Genomic DNA, 17,252 nt, shown 5'->3' on the forward strand with positions numbered 1-17,252 from the left:
TGCATGTTTTATTTTGAAGGTTGAGGATCTGAGACTGAAATTCATAGGCTAACTGCCAAGTCTATGTTGGTCTGAGCTAAAGCGTTGTATATTAACAGAGTATGTTGCAGTATTTAAAGCTGTGAATCTGAATTTTACAGCTCAGGCTTATCTTCAGTTGTGGTCTGAATGGATTCTGCATACATTCATTGTAAGGCAAAATTATTTTTTCTTATTACGGGGTCATTCTGTCTGACCCTGCTGTAAACCTTTCCTGTCTTTCTTGCTTGAAAGTTGTAATACATGGTGGTCGCCCTACCACGCATGTGCAGCCATGTTAGGAGCATCAAGACACATTTTCTGCAGGTAGAGTAACTGACCACTATCCACACATGCTTTAATCACAGAGGAAAAGCAGAATTACATGTAATCTTCTTCCATTCTGAAACTGTTCTCCCTTTTTCTGGAAGAAGGCAGAATGGTGATCACAGAGAGTGACTTTAATCACAGGAGAGAAGTCAACCTACAAGATGCCTGTTGTTGGTGGAGAAGAGCAGTCTTCTCTGCAGTGCTTCACAACCTGACCTTAGCTTGGGCTTGAGATCCCTCTCTGGAAGTGTTCCTCTCCACTGACAAGGGCAGGAGATGCTCTTCTGTCACACTGCCTGTGTGACTAGCTTTCCCAGCCTCTCCATGCCCCACGGTGGCCAGCTGGCAACAACTCTGGAAAAGCGAGGGCTGCATCTGTCCCACCCTGCCAGGGGAAATTCTGGAGTGCCCAGATGGCCCCATCAATAGCTTTCTTTATATGCTCTGCTTTCAATTTTCTTCTGCTGTCATTTGCACCTTGTCTTCAGTAAAATAAATAGCAGGGGTGGGTTCACAGCTCCTGCTCTGTTCCTCAAGTCAGTCAGCAGTGCTTCTGCACAGCACAGCTGAGAGCTATCATCTAACTTGGGCTGAGCCCATTTTGTAGTGTTCTACCTTTTCCTGGCTGGAACTCAGGAGTCATGACATTATATATGAACTCTGGGGACTTCAGAGGCTGTAACTATAGAAGAGGTGTTGAAAGGGCTTTGGATTGGAATGGAAGAACCTCATTAAAAAATTATCTTTACCTCTGCCATTAAAACTTGTTTTGTGTGAGGACATTTATATAGCTTACCTCCTTTTCAACAGTTATTCAGGCTCCTGGCTGGGAATGCAGGAGTTTTAAACTCTTGTGAGTCAAATGCAAGTTCATGCTTGATACCATAATAAATAACTGCCGTTGTTAATCCCCTGTGGACACTTCTTAAAGTTGAATCTGATCAAAACGCTACACCCTTCATTCATAAATCCCCTTGGAAATGGAAAAGCATTGTTTACTCCTCTGTAAAAGACAGGGAAATGCAGAAGGGAAATGATTTGTCCAGAGAACTCAGCAAGCCTCTGATAAAGCTGGGGATATAAATTTATTTAAAGTTCTTATCTATTATATTTTCCACCAGGCTGTACCAACTCTGGAAGAGCTGTTTCTTTCTCCCCAGACTTAAAAAGATTTTAACTTTTGAGAACAAACTATTTGAATTGACATAAAAGGTAGAAAATCAAAAAGTACTTCTGTTTTTATTAGGTTTTCTGTCTTTGTCTAACCAATCCTGAATTCAGTGGTTGTGTAAGCACTGTAAACAGTTAAAGAGCTCAGTCCTTCCTTGCTGTAAAGAATAACTGGGGACTTGATGGTAACGATTCATTTTTTTCAATAAAGGAACTAAAGCTTGCCATACATCGATTCGCTGAAACTGCAGAGCCATTTCTGAAGTGTTTTCATAAGACTCGCTGTTGTAGCACATTCAGAGCTCCTCTTCAGATGCAAAAGTTCCTAAAGTGTTTGGGAAAACAATATCAAACAAAGCAGGCTGGACCCGAGAGAGCTTGTGGCTGGAAACATGGGTGCTGGAGGTGCCAGAGAGCTGAGAAATGGTTTGTGTTGCAGAAAAAAATACAATGAAATGTTGGATTGGGATTTTTCCCTGCAGTAGTGTGGGAAGAAACATTGGCTGTAAAATTCCTCCGTATGGTAATGGAGGCATACGACCTGTAATCTTTCTGTTACTCAGTCAGTCACTGTGACTGGCCCATTTGTAGACTACAAAGCATTTAAATGATGACAGTTGTGTTAGGGAGCAACGGACATTGTTAGCCCACTGTGTTGATAGAGAGCAGGGAGATAAGAATAGCTACCAGTCTTCAGTGCTTCCCACATTTATTTTAGGTTTCGGACACCTCTGCACATTTTGTGGACAAGTAGCTGTGTTGAAAAAAGTGGAGGTACGAGGGCAATAGTTATCTTAGCTCTTCTTTTTCCCCTGAGAAACTGATGTACAGCACAGCCCAAGAGGGTGTTGGCTGATGAAAGCCAGGCGGATGTGAGGTGTTCCCTGGATTTGATGTCAAGGAGCCTGCTGGCCGAGAGGAACCGGACGGAGTCTGGAAGCACAATGAATGAACGAGTGAGTGAATGAATATCACCAGCGTGCACTTCCACTGCGCCCTCCTGCTGCTCTGGGCTCCTACCATACCCAGAAGCACTCTTGTTTTTCTGCGACATGCTGAGGTTATAGTAGACTCTTAGAAAACAAACAAACAAACACTAGTTTATTGCATGTTTAGGTATAATTTTCCATTCATGTTTCATTAAATTATTTTATCTTTGGAATTATCTTTCGTACTTCACAGAATCGCAGAATGGTTTAGGTTAGGAAAGGACCTTAAAGACCATCCCGTTCCAACCCCCTGCCATGGGTAGGGAAGCCTCTGCTAGATCAAGTTGTCCGAAGTCCATCCAGGCTGGCCTTGAGCACTTCCAGGAGTGAGGCATCCACAGCTTCTCTGGGCAACCTGTTCCAGTGCCTCACCACCCTCACAGTAAAGAATTTCTTCCTAATATCTAATTTAAACCTACCGTCTTTCCGTTTAAAGCCATTCCCCCTTGTTCTCTCTCTACACTCCCTGACAGCTCCCTCCCCAGCTTTCCTGCAGCCCCCTTTAGGTACTGGAATGCTGCTGTGAGGTCTCCCTCGACCCTTCTCCTCTCCAGGCTGAACAACCCCAACTTTCTCAGCTCCTCTTCATAGCAGAGGTGCTCCAACCCTCTGATGATCCTTGTGGCCCCTTGTTGTTTGTTCAGTTATACGCAAGTTTTAATACAGCTTTGAGGATTACTCATCCTGTAGCTTTTAAACCCATTATAGCAGTATCTTAAACAATGGGACTGCTGCTTGTTTTCTATTTGTGTCTTTAGAGGGAGAAGCATGTGCCGTGAAGTGTTTTAACCTATCCAAAGTGTTAGCCTGAATTCCAGACTGGGCTTCTTACAGCAGACCAAACCTCACTCTTAAAACCTTAACAGCCCTGTATTTCCAAGAAGTTCTTATCTGTGTCTCAGTTCTGTAGCTTATTTGTAACTAGCCAAAAATGAAGTAAAGTGGGAGGAAAAAGAGACTGGAAAAACAAGAGGGTGTCTCAAGCAGTGTTCTGCGACTGAGTGGACTCTTGGCATCTGTCCCTGACCTTGCCACTGTTTCCCCTCAAGTAAATCACCTGGCTGTATTTCCTCATTCATAAAATGGTTATAACAACACCCGGAGACCTCACAGAAGTGTGTGTTTGCAAAATAAGGTTAATATTTGCAGTGCCTTTCAGTGTAGGAGTAGAAGGCGTTTAAGTGTTATAAGGGATTATATGAAGAGGAAAAAAAAATGTATGTTTTAGGAAGGAGAAACAAAAACCTAAGAGAAATGCCCGCTTTTATCCTCTTCTTTTAATTTCCGCATGGAAAGTAAGGACATGAAGTATGTATATGTGTTTTTATTTACATATGTGTATTAATGTATTTTTGAGTATTACAGCAAATGCAAAGAGTTTGTCTTCTCATTTTGGGTAAACAGGAACTTAACACAGGAGGAAGAGGTTGGATTCGTTATGGACTTACTCTAAAAGAAGGGCAACCAGTTTCATGTGTATTTTGTTAGGAAATTAAAAACCATGTAAACTTTGCAAGGCTTGGGGCAAGAAAAAAAAACATCATGAAGCTTTAATGTTGAATTAGGTAACTGAGTAAGAGCAACGCTTAGAAGAAGAATCACTGATCACTGGGCTAGTATTTATAAGCAGCAGGCTTTCTACCCTCTGCGTTCCTAAACTCATGCACCTTGGTCACGTCAGGCTGTTCTGACTTTGGTGCAGAACTGACCTGCTTGAATTCACAGAAAACCAAAGCAGAGGAGTCTCTGACAGTATGCGGTACCATGTTTCTTCCTTAATTCATTCATCTTTAGCCCTTGCAACAGAATCTGAGACCTAATTTTAGGTAATAATCAGGGTAAATGTCAAACCAGGGAGAAGCGACAGCCTGTTCTTCTGTTGCCACTGGAGTCCGGGATATCAATTTTTGTTTCCTTTTTGCGTTTCTGACCTATAAAACTTCCAGTGTACAGTTTAGGGACCTTCCCATAGGGCATTCTCAGTCTCTCTGTTGTGATAACACACGGGGATGATTTTCTCTTTTTAGCATGGTTTGTATATTTAATGCTGCTGCGGCAGGCACTAGCTAGTGGTGCTCTTATTTTTTCATATCACTGCTCTCAGAGTAATTTTTTTTGACGATTCTCCCCCCCAACACCCAAAAGAAGACAAAAAATCTCCTACTTGAATCTCTGGACTAAAGCACATTTTTGGTTGTTTAGTGGTTAGGTACACAATAATTTCTGGGCCAAGATTATGATTCACAGTGCGAGAATTTTACCTTGAACAGGCACACAAGCTGTCTATAGTCTGGAACAGAATTATTGTTACTAGTATGTTTATTAATACAGTGTGCATTACTTTGTTTAGAGGACATGTCACTGCCCTTCTGCTGAGTGATTGCAAATTTCAAGCCTTTATAATTAACTTCTTATCAGAACATAAATCAATGTCACTAGCCGAGGTAACTTCTGAACATGACTTGCATAAACCTGTCGCTGAGCAGGATTCATCAGAACCGCATTTGTTCCTGATCAAGGAATGGTAATAACTTAGAGATGACAAGTCCTACCAAGGTGAAGTATTTAAAGACTACCACCTTACCCTGAAATGATGATCTTACAGCCTGGGAGCTGTTAGTGGGGTCAGTTGTCAGCAGGTTTGCTGAGAAATATTTGCAAAATAAACCCTCCTGGTTCTCCTTCCCAAAAGTGACCGGTGGTGGAGCAGTCCCAGAAGTGAAAGCCATCAAAAGCAGAAAATGGGCCTGGGGCAGGGTAATGAAAATAAAGATGCAAATAAAAACACACAATTTCAAAAATCTTCTAACTTGTATTTGGGTTACAAATGAAAATCTTGTGACAATGCTGCACTGGATGATCCATGTCTTTTTTTTTTTTTCCCCTCCCCGGAGAAGATTCATGGCTTTTGGATTTAAAAGTCAAGGAACGCTGTTTTGCTGAACCATTCTTTTACTGCTCCTTACGAAGCACTGTTTTCTAATTTAGAAATGCTTCTTTTGGCTGAGCTAAGGATGGACTCCATGGCTGCCTCTGCATATGAGGAGGGTGCTTGGGACCCTTTTACTCTGAGAGGTCACAGCTCCTGCACGATCTTCTACTAGCTGCTTGCTGAAGAGCTGGGGAGGCAACTTAGAAAAAAATGAAATTAACATACCAAAGATTTTGAAATTGTGGTATGTCATATACAACAGAAAATTGTATTAACTAAAATGTTAGATCATAATGTTAAAAACCTCAGGTCAAATTGCATTTTTTTTTTCTTAGTATTCAAAATGTTTTCAAACAAATCCTTATTGCTTGTTTTTAGTCAGTATTGGGGTTCAGAAGTTTATGTTGTTATAGAATCATTCTGGTTGGAAAAGACCTCTACGATCATCCAGTCCAACCTCTAACCTAGTACTAAAGTCCACCACTAAACCACGCTGCTAAGTTCTACATCTTCATGTTTCTTGAAGGCCTACAGGGATAGGGACTCAACCACCTCCCCTGAGCAGCCTGTTCCAATGCTGCACAACCCTGTCAGAAGAGAAATGTCTCCTCATTTCCAACCTGAGCCTCCCCTGGCGCAACTTGATGCCATCCCCTCTAGTCCTATCACTAGTTACCTGTGAGAAGAGGCCGACCCCCAGCTCCCCACACCTTCCTTTCAGGCAGTTGCAGAGAGCAATAAGGTCACCCGTGAGCCTCCTCTTCTCCAGACTAAACACCTCAGTGCCCTCAGCCGCTCCTCACAGGACTTGTGCTCCAGGCCCTTCACCAGCTTCGTAGCCCTGCTCTGGGCACGCTCCAGGGCCTCGATGTCCTTCTGGTACTGAGGGGCCCAAAGCTGAACGCAGTACTCGAGGTGCGGCCTCACCAGAGCTGAGCACAGAGGGACAATCACTTCCCTGGTCCTGCTGGCCACGCTATTTCTGATACAAGCCAGGATGCTCTTGGCCTTCTTGGCCACCTGGGCACACTGCTGGCTCATATTCAGCCGGCTGTCGACCAGCACCCACAGGAGCAGCTTCCAGCCAGTCTTCCCCCAGCTTGCGGCGTTGCTTGGCCTTTCCAGGAATAGGTGTATGGATGATCAGACAACTTTTGCAGAGGATGGTAAGGTTTTCTGGTAAGGTCTGCAAGGAACTCAAGATGCTTTGAGTGAGAAACTAAAAAGATACAAAATAAACGTGCCAGTGGATATAACATTGGCTTTTTGAGTAGAGGGCTTTTGCTTTCTGTTGGTATTAAGATGGACTGGTGTTAGCCCTACTGTAAGTGATGTTTTTATCAGTGGAAAATGATGTAAAAAAGACTGCAGATGATAAAAAGAAATAGTTCTTAAATAAGGGGTCTCATCCAGTAGGTCATTGATGCAGAGTAATAGGGATCACTCCATAAAATGGTCACAAGCAAATACTATATTTAGATTTCTATAAGCCCCTTTGTTCTTCCACGCAGGACATTATAAAGAATGAAGTCTGTGCTTACAGATAAGAGGACTTGTGACAAGGAAGCAACAACACTGAAAAAAATCCTGGGGAGTGGTGGCTGATTATTGACTGAATGCAAGCTCTTTTGCGCAAAAGCTGGCTACAATCCATGAATACACAAACAGGAGCACTGAGGAAAAGGGGGGAGGTTCAGAGGCCTCACACTCCTATGACTTCCAAAAATTGCGTGCTCCGCTTTGTAGTCCACAATTCAGGAAAGAGACACGAGGGTGGTGGTGGTTGGGAAACCTGCGTGCACTCAAAATGCTCGGTTTGTTCAGAAAATGTTAAGGGATGCTTTGGGGAGCATGGGGAACAAGAAAATGACAGGACAACTAAATTGTTTCATTAGTTTGTGAAGATATATTAAGGCGTCATGCCTGGAAAGTGAAATTTTACAAGTTCACCTTAAAATAAGGCATTCATTTGAGCTGGAAATACTGATTTATTATTGAACACCGGTCAATAATTACAGTCAATTCATCGCCCTGAGACATCTTTAAATCAGCGCTAGTTCAAACAGGAATTATTTAGTGAAAATCCTGTAGCCTGCATTAAAGTAGGAAGTCAGATGAAGAGATTGCAAGAATCACTCCTAAGTGCATTAATTGATAGTTCTGTCGTGTATTTTGGAAGCATTGTTTGCATTCTCTTTTAATGCTCTTCCTCAGGTAGGTCAGTCTTAGAGGCTTCAGACCATTCCTAGGGTCATAGATTTTAGGGCTGGGCTGACAATTAGTCTGACTCACCCAATAATACCAGCATTTGAGCTTGAATTCGTTTGCTTCCCTAGGCTTAATCATGTCAATTACTTTTCCTTTTTTTTGTATTTCACTTTTTGCTTCTTCAGAGTTTCCTTGTGCTTTTCTGTATATCTATGGATGAAAATCAAAAATGGAGTTGATAAAAAATATTATCTGGTTTTTTTCAACTTCTCCTTGGCTTTATAATGGTCAGATAAAGGCTTTGCCACACATGAAATTTACTGGCACCAGAGGACAGTCAGCACTTTGCAGGAGATGCTTCATATCATGAAAAATGAGCTGGTGCAGAGCTCTAAAACCATTTGTAATTCATGTGTAGTCTGGTTGCCAGCTTGCACTGGGCGTCCTTAGAATTGGTCACTTCCCTAAAAAGTACTTGGAGCATATTAAAAAGTGATTAACAAAATGACTAATCAATTCCAGAAGGTAATATTACGTCTCCCGCAAAGTCATTCTCCATACGTATCCAGAGGGCTTAATTAAGCTTTTACACCGCTTTGGTTGATATGATTTTTTTTTAGATAGTTCTTAATGTGCATGAAAAAAAAAAAGAGCTGCATTAAAACAGATGGATATTCAACTTCAGGATATTTCTTGAGTGTGGGGATTACTCGGCAGAAACCTTTGATCTGTGCTCTGAATCTGGCCAGATAGTTCTCTCTGTAAAAATAGGTGAGAGTTAGAAATCCCCGGCAGAAGACAGCGGCATCCATGAGACGGGAGCTTTCTGTCACAATCTGTAACGTGCAGAAATATTTGCAGCTCGGGAAGATTGACAAGCCAGCGTGTGCTGTTCAGGGTAATGAAAGCTGTTTGTATAAATCCCCTTGCAGCGATCGTGTCTCATTTAATTGACATCCCACCAGCTTGCGTTTTTTTGTTTTTCTCGAAAACTTCATTTGGCTGAGTTTTCTGGAAAACCCTGCGTTACCAATTCTGCAGGAGCAAAGCGAGCTCTCATGTTGCTGTTATTTTCGGGGCCTAATTTTAGCCCCGGGCAGCATTGTCCTGCCTTCAGCCCTGCCACCGTGCTCCCACACACGGGACGGGCGCGCGGTTGTATGGGCTGGTGCGTCGCGGGCACATCGGGGCTGTATCGCCTTACAAGAAAACCCTGCCTTGGCACACGGCTTTCACAGTTTATGCTGTTAAGCATACCTCAAGGACATCTGTGTATGGTAAAAATAAAAATAGCCCCACTGGAAAGAACATGGAAAAATTCTCCACAGAGTGACTATAAAATAAAGCGATCACGTCTAAAAATATGATGGTACCCAACGCAGAAGTTCACCTTGCTTTTCAAGTCCTTTGGACACCCGAGGCTAATCTGGGCCGGCAGAGGACCCAACGGGTAGCCTCACAGCTGATGGTGGTGGTATCAGTGCCACAAATCATAGTCATGGAATGGTTTGGGTTGGAAGGGACCTAAAAGGCCACCTGGTCCACACCCCTGCCGTGCTCAGACCAGGCTGCCCAAAGCCCCATCCAGCCTGGCCTTGAGCACCTCCAGGGATGGGGCATCCACAGCTTCTCTGGGAAACCTGTGCCAGTGCCTCACCACCCTCACAGTAATGAATTTCTATCTTGAATTTAGTCTAAACCTACCCTTTTTTAGTGTACAACCATTAAAATTCTAAGTTCTAGTTTGGGTTGAGCACGAATATCTTAAAGTCCACTCATAAAATACAGCCTTATTCCATAAATGCTTTGGGTGTAAGATTTTTCAGCTGATCCTGTAATAGTTTTAAGTAGAAATGAGACCTGCTTTGTGTATTTCCTAGATGGAATTGCCTAGCGATCAAACCAAATGCACAGCAAAACCTCTGTGAAAGATTGAAGTTCCCTTGTCTGTAACGCCACACAGTGATAACTCTCTAATGCAAATCCACCTGTAGCCTTGGTTTTACGGTGCACCGGTCCTGTTTTGAATTTTCTTCTTGAAGTATATATTCATCATTATTTTGAACGCAATGCAACCATCCTTTGCTTGTGTTACAGTAACCCCTAGAGGTCCCACCGGAGGGTTCATCACGCCACGCGCAGCTGACATAATGAGGTGCATTTTATTTAGCGCCTTTGGTTCCCTGTACCCCAGTGCTCGTGATCCATCATTTCTTTTGTCAGTGAATAGTGAGATAATGAGATAGCAGGTTGACAAGGGCAGAAATAAATTTGAGTTTAGGATGACTGATGGGCCTTGTGAGCAAGTTCAGCTGAGGAGGACCTCCATCTGTTCGGTGGGCATTGCTAGGTCAAAGCTGACTCAGAATTAGTATTTATGAATGCTCTGTCAAAATGTAAGCATAAAGAATGATAAATGTCTTAACTAACACACATATTAACTGATATTTTCCACTTACCAGTATTTCTTAAAATATCGACACCCTGGAGTTGAAAAGAACAATCCTGGAAATATCACTGGATCAGAATTATGGCTGCCTCTTGTCATTCAGGGTGTTCTTCATCCCAGATAATAAAAATACGTGTTTTGTACAATGTGGACGTGGTAAGGTTTACAGTGTTCTTGCCTGTCCATTTTGTTGTTTTAAGAACTGGGTTTTAAGTGATAAATGTCATGCAGGTTTTCACACACTGTTGCAGTTTAGGATGTTGAACTTCTTTAATGAACTGTCTGGATTTGGGAGTGGTGGTAATTACTCTAACTTTGTAGTTGTAGTTGTGCTCTCTGGGGAAAGTTTAAGGAAATATGTAGTGATGACAGGTTTTTAAAATAATTGAGTTGAAATCAAAGAAATCAGATGCCCAGATAAATTTGAAATTCCCACAGAATGATTATTGGATCTTTAGACACCCGAATATCTTCAAATACATGCATTTTATGTTGTGTTCACATGCAAAAATTATGCTTTTTGTAGGTAGCGTAGTGTTTTCTGTCATGAGTATGCTGATTGGAACATTGTGGACGCATTGAGAGAAACTTGTATCTTCGACCAGCATTTCTGTATGAGAGGAAGTGTGTGTGAGACCAGATACTGCATTCTTATAGACATTACATTTTTAATCTGTTTAATACATACTGCATTTTGTATACATTTGTGTTTAAAGGAAGATTGTGTGCTGCTCTGTAGCAGGCACAGAGTGTTTCTGAGCTTTTACTGGGCTTTCAATGCTATGAGTCATGGAGACAGGGGAGTATTAAACATTTCTGGCTGCATTAAATGAACATTGGTCCCATTTGGCTTGCAACTTTAAGTACTTAATAGTTTATTTAATAAAGATTTTGACTGGCCTTTATTATGTATATGCGTGTGATTCACAGGCTTAGGAGATACCACACGTTCAGCCTCCAGCTCGAGAGGATCCCACGCTGGAGATGAGCACGGCGTAGCTCTTCAACAACGCCCCAGGCCACGTCTACATTTCAGCACAGTAAGAGGGGTCAGGAGCAGGAGCCGTACGAGCCACAGCTTCTGATCGCAGGCTTGCCCCGCAGGCAGTCTGCAGCCTGCCCGTTCGGGTGCGCTAAGGTGCCTGGCGGAATATTAAACTGCCAGACAGACTTAGACAGAGAGTCCCCCGGGCCGCGCCTGGGGCTGCACTTGTAGCTTCGCCGTCTGAATATAGAGTACGTCTGATCCAGAGGGCAGCCTTTGGGTGACCCCGGAATGCGATGTGGAAATACCCATAAGTCTCAGAGCACAGACGGCTCTCTGAGCTGGAAAGTTAGGTCGCAGATACACTGCTACGAAGGAGAGAGAGCGAGCGAGCAATTTCAGCTAAGGAAACATCCATGACCTCTACGTGCCCCAGCTATGATTTTGTGGCTCTCCACTGGTGATAATCCATGTTGGCTCAGCCCCCAGCTGGGATCAGACAGGTCAGCTCCAGCTTTGAGACTTCTGACTGGGGAGCAGAAACAGCTCTGAACACGAGGAAACGAGCAAAAAGCTTTAGAGTTAGTCTGAGAAAGGTTGCGTGTGGCTTGGCGGTGGCTTGGCCACACACACAAGCCGAGTTTGGGAGCAGCTTCCTGACCACACCACGTTGTTCACGCAGCAGAATCCAGGCTATGTATCAGGGTGTTCACTCAATTTACAAATTTATGGGTGGCTCTAGAGCCAACCACAGAACTTGCTATCGGCCTCACCAGGCAGAGTAGTCGTCTGTTGGGCAGAGTGAGAGCCTGCTGACAAGAATATCCAGTGTGTGATTTAGCTTCTGCAGATGGCCAGGACATGCCAGGCTCATTTCTTGCATGGAGGTGCCAAAGGGAGTGAAAGCAAGGAATTTGATGGGCACTGCAGAGCAGTTGCAAGGAACACCCTCCCGGTGCCCTGCAATGTAATGTGAGAGCCACGCGAGGCAAGTGGTGTTTTATCTATGACGACGCTGGCTTGCATTTGCTTTATGGGTCTCTTTAGGGCTACGTAGGAAGAGTATTTATGTCCCTCTTGAAGGCTGAATGTTGCTGCAATTTGTGAGGTTTGTGGGGTTTTGCTATTGATTTTTTTTTTTGTAGGAGAAAAGGTAAATAGCAAATTATTCACTTGCACACCCTGCCATAATTTGGGCTTCAGGACTCGTTGTTAAAGCTAAAAGTGACTGAGAAACAGAAGATATTTCATTATTTAACCTTCCAGTGAAGGAACCTCTTTTATTCTTTTTTATGTAACTGCTTTATCTGAAAAATTCTGTACTCTTCTATACATGTGAAATTTGGATTCCAGTTCTGTAAACATGGGTGTGTAGGAAGAAGGAGCAAAACTGCTCTTTAAATAGTTAAAAATAATGCAATAAACCTCCTGTACTTAAATGCTACAGGACGTGGCCATTCATTTCAAGGCCCTTTTTGCTGGAGATCTGTCCTTCTCCAGTGATGGTGGCAGCTCTTGGGCTTCAGATATTGACATTAAGGAAGGCACAGCTGGGGAGATCTTCAGGCTGACTTTATCCACCCCAGTTTTATGGGTGGAGTGACAAGATCAGTGCTCGAAAAGTAAGGAACGAGCTCGCTATTTCTGGTTGTCATCACAACTAAACAACAGCTTTAAAGATCCTTTGTTTGCTGTCACTGCAGGTGCTTTTGAGGCAAAGTTCTGCTCCCAAACACCCCCCACGCTATAGATGTACCCACCTTTTTTTTTCTTTTTTTGATAGCGTTGTCATTGTTTCAGGAACAGAGAAAAGAGAATTTGATTATATTTGTATCCTAGCATCATTCAAGAGCTCCGTTGTGCTTAACTCTGCACAAACAGATGAAGAGAAACTGTTACCCCCAGACAGCTAAAGGAGGTTGACAACAAGGAACAGAGGAAGAAAGGATGCAGTCAGAGACATATGTATATCTTACTATCATATATATCTTACTATTATATGTATCTTACTGTTATATATATCTTGCTATTATATTTACTTCCTATTTCAAAGGTAAATAAAGTAAGAGACATCTCTCAGCCAAGTCATCCCATCACTAACTCATTTCTCTTTGATGTTAGGACACGCTTGGGTGCTGAGGAGAGATGCTCAGAGAGAGGTGGCCTCAGGGAGATGCTCAGGGAGAAAGAGAGCATTCGGGGTATGCATCACAAGAGTCAACACCTCCGCAGGTCTCCGAGATCATTTTGTTTATTTTGGAAGCGTTTAAACCCCCTGGCAGCCCTTCCTATTCTAGCTTCAGAGAGAGGTGGTTGTGCCGTGGTGTGTACAGTATGAAGGCACGGCTATTAATACAGGATTTTTTTTTTTTTTCCCTGGGGAAAGGGAGGACTGCATGCTACAGTGTGTGTGCAAAGACAACCCGCACCGCTGGCGGCATCGCCCTTGAGTCATCCTGTCCCGGGGAGCAGTCACTTCAGCGCTGCAAAGCCGCCATGGGCTAATCGTTATTAGAAGCACTTAAGGCACAGTCTGGCTCCCCCCTCATTTAGTCTCCCTCCACTTTAGGTCTGTAAATATTTGTGCTGTCAACATCTATTGTTGGCACAGAGGCATCAGAAGAAAGTTCTCCTAAGCCTTTGCATATTTGGCTCCAGGCCAGCATGAGTTAAACCCAAGCATCTTAGCCTCTTGCTGCCCCTGCTAATTCTTTTTTTTTTTTTCAGGAGTAAATGATGGCTCTCTTCGAGATAGGCTGGCATTTCCTGAGGGCAGGCTGGCACTCCCCCAAGGCATACTCATCTAATAGCATGTGCCAGTGCAAGTAAACAGCAGGATAGAAGTTTTTTCTTCCTTTTGTACACACCATCCAATTTGTTCCTTGGCACTTTCCCTGCTCCCAGGGAAGGATGGCTGTCTCTCTATACAAGCCACAGTTGGATTTTGTTTTTCCTTCCTTCCTCTAGCTGTCTGTAGCAGGCAGACCACATTTTCAAAAATGAAGGTTAATAAAAGTATTTCTTACTGCCCCTGCTGCAACATCTCTGCCGCCACTATTTGCAAGTTACCCAAAATGAGAAAATAAATTTGGATGAGTCAGGGAGACTGCTCTGACTCAGACTGTTTAATGTGGGAGTGTCTCAGGGTCATATACATTTCTATTAATATAGGGTCAAACGTGAGAAGGGAGCTCTGGTTTGATTTGCCTTTTTTTAGCAAAGTCACACCGATGCAGCAAACCCAGCCAAATTAAACTATAGCTGCAGTTAGCTTTGAATTTGGGTGAACCAAAAAATAAATAAAAATGCCAGCAATTATCTTAAGATAATGAAAGATTCATTTATTTTATTCTGTGCTCAGCCAACACACAAGGTTAGCGTGGTGGGGAATTTTGTACAAAGTCCTCCTTTCTTCTTGCAACCCCTGACTGATGTGACCATGTAGCATCAGCTGTACTGCTTTTGCAGGGACAGGAGTTGAAACCTAACTATTTTAGTACCTCACACACAGGTCGTTTTTTTTTTTCTTCGCACAAATGAAATCTCTATTGAACTCTGTTTCTTTAAAAGTGTTGATGCAAGGATACTGAGAGAGGTTAAATCATTTCTCTTTCCTCTCAGAGGGCTCTTGATGCAAGGACAAATGAAGAAAGAGTTTGGGTCCAGGTGTGCTGTTTAGTACAGCTGATAATAAGAAGTTGTGGGTACACGCTGTGTCTTTTGTGAGGCTTCCAAGGTTTAAGTCCTGGGTCCAGCAGAATAATGTGAGGCTCCATGTTAGAAAAAGTGACTGGTACAAGGATGAGAGCGTGTCAATTGTCTTGCTCCCAGGGAGGCAAATTATCTTTAAATACAGCAAGTGAGGAAAAAATAGAAAAAAAAAAAGTTGAGGAATCTATATTTAGGAGAGTAGAAAATGGTTATAGGAATACGTGTGGTGGGAAAATACCTGTATCCAAAAACTTGTATCTCTGGAATGGCCCAGTGGGAATTTCTCCTCAGCCAGGGCAAGCTAGCAGTGCTCCTTTGACCTTCTCAAGGTTCAACTGATTTACCCCAGCTTCAGATCTGACCTTCTGTGTCCAGATAGCAAGGTGGCATAGAACTGGAAGAGATCAGAGCAACACTTCCTAATCTCCCTGGAGGCTTCTGAAGCAGATAAGAAGGTAACAATCGTGCTTTGCATTCGTTGACACTTTAGCAGAGCAAACAGGATGTTGAAGGTGCTCCGAATGAGGTTGGAACAAGGAAATTCATGTCACCCTAAAAATGCAGGTGACACTGATTCCTGCTAAGCAACCAAACCAAGCCGTGGCCCAATGCCCTTAGTTGGGTAGCACCGTTAGCACAAAGACAGAAATAAAGATCATATCAGATCACCAGCCTAAAAGGCTTCTACAGGCTGCTAAACAAATTAGGGAACAGATATCATGTTCTGCTGGTCACTGGGACAAAGCCTGTCTGCTTCAGAGTAAAAACATACATTGTGCCATAGCTGGAAAGGCTCTCTGCGAACTTCTTGCCGTGTGTGAAAATCTGTGTGCTGAGCGAAGCGTTAGGTCATCTGAAAAAAATGACAGAAATCCGTAGTTTGAATTGGCGTCCCCTCTTTGTTAGGCAATAGCAAGAGTCAACACAGGTCTTGGAGCTCACCCAGAGGAAGTTTGGTATTTGGTTTGAACATGCACAGTGCATCTCTGAAATTCAAGCTCGACGTGGAAGCCAGACAGATATATTCAGACAGGCAGCCTGGACCTGCAGCCTGTGTTACATGACAGCCTGATGTCATGCTCTTAGCCTGTGAAGCGTTCGCAGCATAGCATTTGGAACAGAAACATCCTTGCAGCACCGCAAACAAGGGCTTTCTGTTGGTTTTTTTTCACTACCAGGGCTTCATCTCCAGCCATTATCAGATGATTAGATAAGGAACCTGGCACTGAGCTCAAGCTAATGCAAGAAAATACAATTGTATGTATCTGTGTGTGCACCAGCTCTGAAGAATTGATATTGCGTATGTGTTTATGGGAGATAGATATGATTCACCTTTCGGCTGCACTACAGCAGTGCCTGCATCGCTGGGCCCAGGGCCATGTCTGAGCTTTCTTGCTGATACAATTCTATAATTTTCCTTTCCTTCCTGTTCTTCCAGTCTTACTTGCAGCGGCAAGACTTAAAATGAAAACCAGGATCGTTGGATTTCTAACCAACAATACCTTGGGAGAAGCAGCTCGGGCTGCTCCGCTGAAAAAGTTGCTACAAGATGACATCATCTGGCAGCAGGCACCAAAACAAGGCTTGGTATTGCAGCAGCTAAAAATGGCAATCTGCAATGCACCAATATTTCGGTTTCGTGGTCCTGTAAAGCAGTTTAATTCAAAGAGACGCAACTAAACACTGTTCGTGTTCTGGCTTCTTGCAGGATGCACTGTGCCTGCATTATGCTCGTAATTTGGTGTAACAGAAGTAGAAAAAAATATTACAATGAGACAGAAGCAGGCTGTGATACTTGCTCCAAAAACGACTTCTCTGCCTAGTGCAATGTTGCAAATCCAAATAAAGCTGGTCTGTAAATCACTTGACACTACTTTCTTGTAAAGCCCCATTGAAGGAGATATTTCTGAAATTGTTCAGCAAAATGTTAATTTCGGATTTGCTATCTAGGAGTCTGGTGTGATGATCGACAGAGTCAGGTGCTCAGGTTTTTGCAGAAAAGGCTGTTTATGTTAAGGAAGCCACCTCGGTGCTAAGTACAGCTCACAGGAGGGCTTGCTGATTCATTTGCAGGCTGTGCAAAAATTTATATGTAGTATTTGCCTGGAAAATTGGCTCCTAAATACCAACCAGATTGGTCTTCGGAACATGTGACCATCTCTAAAAAGGCCATGAATAACGAGTGAAAAAGTAGAGTTCCATATGGACAGAAGGCAGTATATAATCCCACTGCTAGAAGGTAGGCACTGGGGCACGCAGCGCACAAGTGAAGCAGATGATGTATTGACTTAAAAAGGCAGAGCACACAAAAATTACCGAAATACGCGTAGATCAAGAATGTAGCTACCAGAATTGTCAGTCTGGCTGCTGGAGACCTCTTGATCCAGCAAATAATAATTTTTCTGAAGGCAGAGGAGAGGTTAACGTTGCAGGCTGGTGGAGAATAGCTGTCTTGCACTC

The 17,252-nt window shown here is 43.2% G+C and overlaps 1 protein-coding gene and 1 long non-coding RNA gene across 3 annotated transcripts in view; both read left to right on the forward strand.

Moving 5' to 3' along the window:
* The window catches only part of FKBP1B (FKBP prolyl isomerase 1B), a 44,770-nt gene that overhangs the window by 11,788 nt on the left and 15,730 nt on the right, over positions 1 to 17,252 (forward strand). The gene's annotated exons all lie outside the window — the stretch shown is intronic.
* Positions 1,341 to 14,564, forward strand: LOC136790544 (uncharacterized). The gene is made up of 4 exons (XR_010830677.1): positions 1,341 to 2,474; positions 11,027 to 11,136; positions 13,203 to 13,282; positions 13,809 to 14,564. It is a non-coding gene; the product is annotated as an uncharacterized lncRNA (long non-coding RNA).

Source organism: Anser cygnoides, chromosome 3 (assembly GCF_040182565.1).
Source record: "Anser cygnoides isolate HZ-2024a breed goose chromosome 3, Taihu_goose_T2T_genome, whole genome shotgun sequence".
In the NCBI taxonomy this organism is placed as follows: Eukaryota; Metazoa; Chordata; class Aves; order Anseriformes; family Anatidae; genus Anser; species Anser cygnoides.